The following is a 9228-nucleotide window of genomic DNA, read 5'->3' on the forward strand; positions in this document are numbered from 1 at the left end:
CCATTCGCCCTTGCCCTCTCTTGGCACTTCCCCCTCCCTCCCTTCTCCTGGAATCTTCTAGGCCCTCTTGCCTCCACGCCTCCTTCTGTCTTGGGGAGCACAGGAAGGAATAGCCAGGGCCGGTCTGTTCGAAATAGATCAAGTTTTCTTAAGTCAGGATTTTCTTCTTTTTCTTTTTTTTTTTTTTAAAGTAAAAGTCAAAGTGGAAAGGAACACCTTAAGGAAAGTGGAAACTGGCAAAGTGCTTTGACGTCCATTATGGTCAGTGTTGAAGCCCCAGCAACTGATCTCCCATTAGTGTGACTACAACAGAATGGTTACGGGAAGGGATGGGAAGAGATGGGGAGAAGCTGTACCAACCCCAAATGTGAAACAGGTATCGTCACTTTTGCTTGCTCAAGTCTAGGACAATCATGTTTTTCAGAGCTCTTCTCCCCAAGGAGTCTCAAAAATGATCTACAAGACAGTGAAACTGACATGCAGAAAACATGCGGGTTTGGAAAATACTCCCATCGTGGTTTGTGCCTAGCCAAAACATTCCGTTTCTCTCAGGACAGAAAAGAAAGGCTTTGCACTAAAAGTGCCTTCATTTGGAGAAAACATTTATTGAAATGCCATTTGCCACAGCTGCCTTGATCCAAGATCTGGGTGATGATTCCTTTTGTACGTCATGTCCCTGTTCGCAAAGGTTTACCCCCGGTGGCACAGTCCCAGGGTTTTTGAGGCCAGATCGCTCATTCTGAAAGGTCTGTCTGCTTGATATCACCTAGGAAGGTCTCAGATAAACTCGCTCCTCACTGGGGCACGTCTGTATTTCAGAGAACATCTCTTTAAACACAATCACATCCCGAAAGCTGCACTTGGTGTTTTCCTTCCGAAGGTTGACAAAATTCATTTGGCATCGTTTAAATGGATTTTTTCAGCAGCATGTTGTCTTCGGTTCCAAGAGCAAAGCTAGAAAGGGGGCCACCAGCTAAAATCACAAGGAAGAAAATGTATTTGCTCTCTGTCTTCAGGACAACCCCTGCTGGGACTGAGGATAGGAAGGGTTGCACATAAAGACCATGAATAGTATAATCTATTATCATAGTACCTTTTGCTTCTGTACCAAATGATGGAGCAACACTTTGTATAATTTTTTTTTTCCAGTTAAACCAGGCAACAGGATTTCAAGACTGATAGTATGATCTTCACTGTTCTTCACCAGAGAGAATCCAAGAGCTCAGAGAGGTTAATTAACCGGCCAAGTTCACACTACTAGTATTTAGGGAAGAGGCAGAACTCAAACCAGGACTGGCCTGCAATCAAAGCTTTGTTTTTTGTTTTTGTTTTTTAAAGATTTCTTTCTTTCTTTCTTTGACAGAGAGATCACAAGTAGGCAGAGGCAGGCAGGGGTTGGCAGGGGAAGCAGCCCCCCCCCACCAGCAGAGAGCCTGATGTGGGGCTCCATCCCAGGACCCTGAGATCACCACCCGAGCGGAAGGCAGAGGCCCAACCCACCGAGCCACCCAGGCGCCCCCAAAGCTTTACTCTTAATCCCTGCTCTGGTCTGCCCCTTGCACTGCTACCTGCGTTCAGGCTGGGCTGACTTTCCAGCCACCCTTCTATCCGCTCTGGCCTGCCCAACACATAACCCTGTGCTCCCTAAGGGAGGCAGGGTACCCTAGCAATGAAGAGGGCCCGGGCTGGGGTCAGAATGCCTGGGTTTGAAACCTGGCTCTGTCACTTACCAGCCTGGTGACCTTGTGCCAAATTCCTAGTCTGTGTCTTCATCCTCAGAACGGGAATATTCAACATTTCTAACTACCATGGCTGTTGTGCAGATAAAATGGGCTGAGGCGTTTAAATGCAGGATAGCTTCTGGCACATAGTAACCACTCAGTTAAAGTTAAGGAAGGACAAAGAGCGGGGAAGAGAGAGAGAGAAAGAAAGAAAAGAGGGAGGGAGGAGGGTTGGAAGGAAGGCGAGAAGGAAGGAGTAAAAAAGGAGGGAGATGGGGCGCCTGGGTGGCTCAGTGGGTTAAGCCGCTGCCTTCGGCTCAGGTCATGATCTCAGGGTCCGGAGATCGAGCCCCACATCCGGCTCTCTGCTCAGCAGGGAGCCTGCTTCCCTCTCTCTCTCTCCGCCTGCCTCTCTGCCTACTTGTGATCTCTCTCTCTGTCAAATAAATAAATAAATAAATAATCTTTAAAAAAAAAGAGGGAGAGAGTAAGGGAAAATAAGAGCAATCCAAAGGAAGGAGATGTGATCTCCCGCCCACTGAACCACCGCAGACAGAGGCCATTACCCACAGGGGATACTGGGGTATAGAAAAGAGCAACTCAAGGTTCCAGACAAGCCTACCACGCAGCCACAGAGCCTCTTCCACTGTCCACCGACTCTACTTCTGAACTGAAGCCGTCTCGTCCCAGCATTCTCAGCTTCATCAGGTCACATGACCACCGCTGAGCCAATCACCAATGCCTGAGGAACCAGGTGCTGATTGGCTTTCCCTTCTCACGTGCTTCACTGTTGCTCAGGCATGGAGTCCCACAGACCGGAAGTGGAGGAAGGAATGATTCCCTAAAGGAAAACTGGGGTGCAGTTACCCAGAGAAGGATGAATGTAGGAGAAACAGGTGGAGAGCTACCACAGGCAAGATTTGCTGACTGAGATCATATATATCCTCTTCTTGGCATCGCTTATTTCGATGTAGCTGGTGTGGTGAAGAACTAGGGTTCCAGGACTGAGTGCTTGGGTTTGAATCTTGGTTTCATTGTTTACCAGCTGTGTGACCTGGTCAGGTTAATCCACTTCTCTCTGCTTCAATTTCACTTGTAAGCGTGACTAGTAATACACCTTTCTCATGGATTCCCACCTACTACATATATACATCTGAACTGCTGAGCTCAATGAGAGTATATGCAAAGCACCCCCAAAATTTTAGCCCTTCAACATCCAGTGATGGTTTATTGGGCACCTGGAGTGTGCCAGACTGTATTAGGTCAGTGGGATCCATTGGTGAACAAAACAGAACAACAAAATCCTTGACCTTGTGGACCTGATCCTCCAGGGCAGAAAGAGGTGATAAGAAGAATGAGATCATCTTATGGAAGCCAGGTAGACACAGTGTGGAGAAAAGAAAGTAGGTCAGGGTGAAGAGGAGTAGAAGAGCACGGGTAAGGAAGGTGTTTACTGGGTAGTCAGGGTTGAACTCATAAAAGCCCATCTGCACATCTGGAGGTGTGCAGCGAGTGAGCCAATAGGATATGGTGGAGTGGGGGCATTCTGAGGAGGGGCAGGCAGTGCAAAACCCCGGGGCTAGGAGTATGCCTGGAGGTTTCTTAGGAGCAGCAATGGGACCAAGGTGGCTGGAGACAGCAAGAGAGGGAGCGCAAGAATGGTGAGATATGGCATGGGCAAGGTAAGAGAGGAGATCAGGAAGGGCCTGGGAACTTGGAGATGACTTTGGATTTGACTCTGAGGGAAGCAGGAGCCTTTTTGACAGGTTTGTGTCTTCCTTTCTGCTGGGCGGGTGGTTGAACATAGAATTGCTCTGGTAATCGTTGCTCTGATGATGGCTACATTGCTGTTCAGCGGGTGGAAAGTACATACGTTGTCAAGCTCCCTGGGGGAGCCCTCCCAGAGCAAACACTCCAATGGGGTTGTTTCACCCTTCTCTGAAAACGCACATTCACCTCTGATGAGCGTTTGATGCATTATTCTCTTCCAGGCCTTGCAAAGAAACAGAACCAAGAGATCTGCAGATTCTTCATGTGTCAGCCTCATTTGGCATTGTAAGTGACTCCTCTGAAGGGACCTCCTTTATTCAAACAAAACATCTGTCCGGAATACCATGGATCTCTGGGAAAAGTGTGGTCCCCTGAATCAACAGCCATAATGACAGCTTGTTGAAGATTTACATGGCTTCTGATGTCAGCCTGATAATTCTGTTTTAACATGGTGACCTGGAGATATTGGCACTTAACTTGCTGAGCATCTTATGTCATCAGATCTTAAGAACGGGCTGGTGGAGCCTACGAGAGAAGTCCGAGGAAGTAGTAGGTTAAGAGTGTCTATGATGATTCTCAGCAGCGAATGCATCTGAGTGCCAGAGGGATGAGGCCCTGATGGAAGGTTGATTAGACGATGGGTGCTTTTAAGAGAATTGTGTGCAGGGGTGCCTGGGTGGCTTAGTGGGTTAAAGCCTCTGCTTTTGGCTCAGGTCATGATCCCAGGGTCCTGGGATCAAGCCCTGCATCAGGCTTTCTGCTCAGCAGGGAGCCTGCTTCCCCCCCTCTCTCTGCCTGCCTTTCTGCCTACTTGTGATCTCTGTCTGTCAAATAAATAAAATATTAAAAAAATTTTTTTTAAAAAAGACACTTGCATGCAGTCTCCTAGTAACCTCGCCCTGTGCTGGCTAAGTTTTGGGCTTTCTTTGCAGCGACGAGAAAAGAAAGTTCCCTGTGCAGAATGCTTAGTTAGATGCAGGACAGAGCAGGGAGACTCCCAGATAGTTCTGTACCCTGCATGTTTGGGATGGAGATCCGTGGAGACCATTCAGAGGAGAAACACGTCTATTTAAATGCTTCGTATTCCCCCGTCTCTTAGAAACCATTAAGGCGTCTCATTTGCAATTTGTCTAAAATCTTTTGGGAACCCATCGAAGCTTCCAGCTAGTATCATCTGTTAAGGCTAATAAATCTGCTATGTTTGTTTTTCTACCTTTTCGTCTTTTTAAAACTTTGGATTCCGGTATACTATTTATACAGAAACATTCACAGTTCGTAGTGTAAGATGAATTTTCCCAATGTCAACACTCTGATATGACCAATACCTGAAGCACATAGAACATTGCCAGAACCTTGGAGACCTTTCCAGTAGAAACCACTATTCTGACTTCTTATATTATAGAATACAGCTGGGCTGTTTTTTTTTTTTTTTTAATTTTATTTATATGAAATTCTAATTAATCTTTGTAGAGTTATATGAGATTCCTTATTAACTTATATAAGCGAGATTCTACAGGACCTCTTTTGTATCTAACTTCTTTTGCTCACAGGAAGTTTTTGAAATTCATTCATATTCCTGTGTGTAACAGTAGTTCATTTACCTTTATTGCTATGTTCCATTTTATGAATATATTATAATTTCAGTAGCCAGTTAATTGACAGACCTTTGAGTTGTTTCTAATTTCTTACTATTGTAAGGAAAGCTGCTATGTATATCTTTTGGTGAACATTATGCCTTTCTCTTGCATATGCACCTCGGATGGAAAGATCTAGGCTATAGGGGGCACGTAGGCTTGAGGTGAGTCTATCCTTCCAGTTTTTTCTATGCGGTTCTACCAATTTGACCCCCTATCTACAGTGCACGAAAGTCCCACTTCTCCACATCCTGGACTCCACTGGCATTTTCAGATTAGCCATTCTGGTAAGTATATAGCGGTAACTCACCTTCATTTTAAAATTTAATTAAATTTCTATTTTTTTTCAAAGATTTTATTTATTTGTTTTAGAGAGAAAGCATGAGTAGAGGGGAGGAACAGAAGGAGAAGCAGACTCCCCACTGAGCAGAGAGCCCAATGCAGGGCTCAAACCCAGGACCCTGAGATCATGACCTGAGCTGAAGGCAGAGGCTTAACGGCTGAGGGACCCAGGTGCCCATCTCACCTTTATTTTAATTTGTTAACTATGTCTTTCAACTATCAAACACTTTATGGACCCCTCCTCTGTACGGGCTTACATTAGCAGACATCTGCACACTCATTACTTCTCACACTGACCTCACTGGGCTCAGAAGCTTTATTTGACTTCTCATGATCCCTTGGAGGGTCCAAGTTTGGCCAGGGATGTGGGACTTTCAAATGCTAAAAATGGGAGGATCCCAGAAAACTGGGATTATCTGACAGCTAGAAAATACCAGAAGAGATACACAGAGATTTTCTCACTTCAAGTTTTCTTCTCTATACATTATGCCCTGGCTACACAGAGTGAGGTTCCTGGACCAGCAGCATGAGTCCCCCTTGGGAGCCAGTAAGAGATGCAGGATCGAGACCCCCACCCCAGAGTCTTCGAATTAGAATCTGTGTTCCAGAAAGATCTCCAGGTGCTCTTGCAGTCTGAAAAGCCTCACTCTGTGCCAGTGGCTCTCAAACTTGGCTGTACTCAGGAGTCCTCTGGGGGAGCTTTACTCTTACTGAGCCCCGGACCCCATCTTCAGAGGTTCTCATTTAGTTGGTCTGGGATGTGGCCTGGACAATGGGATTTTTTTTTTTTAAAGATTTTATTTATTTATTTGACAGACAGATCACAAGTAGGCAGAGAGGCAGGCAGAGAGAGAGAGAGGAGGAAGCAGGCTCCCCGCCGAGCAGAGAGCCCGATGCGGGCCTCGATCCCAGGACCCTGAGACCATGACCCGAGCCGAAAGCAGAGGCCTTAACCCACTGAGCCACCCAGGCGCCCAAGGACAATGGGATTTTTTTTAAAACCTCCCGGGTTATTCTAATGGGAACTAACACTCTCGTTCATGGGACCTGGGATAGTATCCCTTTATTGTAGTCTTCTCCGGATTTCATAAGCAAGACTGTGGTCACCCGTATTTGCATAGTTCAAAGACTTTAAAGATTTAAGTCATCATCTCTTTGGACAACTCCCTCCCCTACTGAGGCATCCAGCACCGGTCTTTGCTTTTCCCTCATTCCTCTGCCCTTGAGTGGAAGCACTACCGCTACCTTACAATTCTGAGTGTAATCCATCCCAAGTGGATCTTAGAGTCTAAGGAGAAGGAAAAAGGGTTCGAGCCTGTATAACAGGTCAGAGCTCAGCCACACCCACACACTTGTCAGCAGAGACCAAACTCCCAGATGACTGGCCGAGTCTTCTTTTCATCCCAATGATCTGAGCTCACATAGCTAAGACCCAATTAGAAACTAGTCCAGGCTGACAACCAGTTGGCCACAGTGGCTAAGGGGAGCGGGAGCTCCAAGAGCTGGCAAGTCTTTGCTTTATAGACCCTGATTACGCCTTCATGGTTTAGCTTCCAGCACACGCCCTGGTTTCTGTGTAAGATGATAAGGCTTCTGTGTTCTTTCACATGAGGACTAAAGACTCCCGGTTGTTTTAATGAAGAAATCAGGTCCTAGTGGTGGCAAAATATTTACACGTTGACTTAAGCTTGTCCATGAAATTAGGGATAAGGAACATCTCCGTCGAGAGAGACGGAAAACAAAGAATTCAGAGCTACAGTGACATTTCAGTGGTGTTTTCCAACACCTTCTGCCCTTCCTTTTCTTTTCCCTTGAATGATTTCAGGGAATCCTTAAGTTTGTAGTACAAAAACAACCGATATTGTGTTATCCTGTTGGGATGTGTGTGTGTGTGTTTGTGTGTGTGTGTGTGTGTGTGTTTCTGTATGGAGAGAGAGAGTGAGGACAACAGCTGTCTAAAACATAGAATCACATAACTCATCACAAGACACTTTTTCCCCTATCTTCAAATTTTGCAGTCTGTGGCACATTATAACATTATGTGATTATACAAAGGGATTTCCAGTTTGACTTGTTATTTGCCCATATCTGCAAAGATTAGTTTGTTCTCTTTCAAAATAACATTGTTTTGGAATACATGCTCTACTGTTTACATTTTACAACATGCAATATATATACATATTTTTAAAGATTTTATTTATTTATTTGACAGACAGAGATCACAAGTAGGCAGAGAGACAGGCAAAGGGAGAGGAGGAAACAGGCTCCCCGTTGAGCAGAGAGCCTGATGCAGGGCTTGATCCCAGGACCCTGGAATCATGACCTGAGCCGAAGGCAGAGGCTTTAACCCACTGAGCCACCCAGGTGTCCCTGCAATATATTTTTTAAAGATTTTGTTTATTTGAGAGAGAGAGCGCATGCACATAAGTGGGGGGAGGAGCAGAGAGAGAGGGCGCGATAGAAGGACTCTGAAGCAGACTCCACACTGAACACAGAGCCCCACTGGGGGCTCGATTCCAGGACTGTGAGATCATGACCACAGCCAAAACCAAGACTCAGACACTTAACTGACTGAGCCACCCAGTCGCCCCTACAACAGGTAATATTTTAAAAAGGCTTACAAATGCTGGGAAAGATACTCATGGAAGTATCTTCTGGGCTCTAGTAGGTGACATTATAGTTAGGCATTGTTAAAATAATGTCCTATCTCTTGACATTGACAGAGCAAGTACTATAATCCAAGATGGTACTAAGTACTTTATATATACCAGCCTATTTATTTCCAAAGCCCATTGGAATAAATGTGATGTCGTTCACCTTTTACAAATGAAAAACTGAGTCATGCCTTTGGTAAGTGGTGGAAGCAGGATTCCAATCTAGGTTGTCTGGTGTCTGAGCTTGTGACTTTTCAAAAAGGGCCCTGGTAGTCCGTGTCCTGGGTGCCTCTTCTGTCCCCAGCAAACCTGGACCAGTGGTTGTCTCATCTGTAATACTCACCACTGTACTTAACCTCCTCCTGTATACAACTTCTTAGACTTGGGATATTTATATTCTTACAATTCCAACTCTGCTGCCCAACCCAACCGTCGACTGATCAAAAAGCTCTTTGCCAGGGGCAGTAAGGATCCAGAAGCAAATAAAGATGTAAACCCTCCTTTTTAGGCCGGTTGTAAGTAATCTAAAAGGAAGAAAAATACGTGTTATTTCATCAAGAGATCATGCATTATCTTTGGTGTCATATCTGTACAAAGAGCAGATTTTTGTGTTCATGTGTGTGTAACACAGATACTGATTTTCGGTTGGCAGTGCGATTATTTCCTATGACAGTAAAACATGTTTGTGAGAACAGTGTGGGGCTGGGGCGCTTGGAGCTGCTCATCCATGCAAAGAATTCTTGTCAAATATTTTAATGAGAAGTAAAACATGGCAGTCATGATGAAAACTCAAGGTGACCTTGGGCTGAGCAGCACGTTGCCAATCACGTACTGTTTTTTTAAGGTCTTTTTTGATGATGGTGATGCTGATGGCTTGTTTACAGAGTTACTCTCTAGATGAGGGAGAGGAAAAGAAGCATCTTCACCTCAACATTAAACACGCGTTCTAGCAAACGTTGGATACCAGCGCCTAACGTCTATTTCTCCTCGGAAGAAATTCCCTTGGATGGTAGCAGGAAGCAGCTACTGGTCTTATGCCATGCTCTCCTAACTCCATGGCAGTATGCTCACCTAGCCATGGGCAGCCTCATGTCCCCATGCAGGACT

General features: G+C 45.4%; 1 long non-coding RNA gene across 1 annotated transcript; it reads right to left on the reverse strand.

The window, feature by feature from the left end:
* Window positions 1-531: 531 nt before the first annotated feature.
* Window positions 532-2416, reverse strand: LOC116579708. Its single transcript, XR_004281385.1, has 3 exons — window positions 2344-2416; window positions 1731-1812; window positions 532-973 (listed from the first exon to the last, which is right to left on the reverse strand). It is a non-coding gene; the product is annotated as an uncharacterized LOC116579708 (long non-coding RNA).
* Window positions 2417-9228: the final 6812 nt, after the last annotated feature.

The sequence above is a fragment of the Mustela erminea genome, chromosome 19, assembly GCF_009829155.1.
Source record: "Mustela erminea isolate mMusErm1 chromosome 19, mMusErm1.Pri, whole genome shotgun sequence".
In the NCBI taxonomy this organism is placed as follows: Eukaryota; Metazoa; Chordata; class Mammalia; order Carnivora; family Mustelidae; genus Mustela; species Mustela erminea.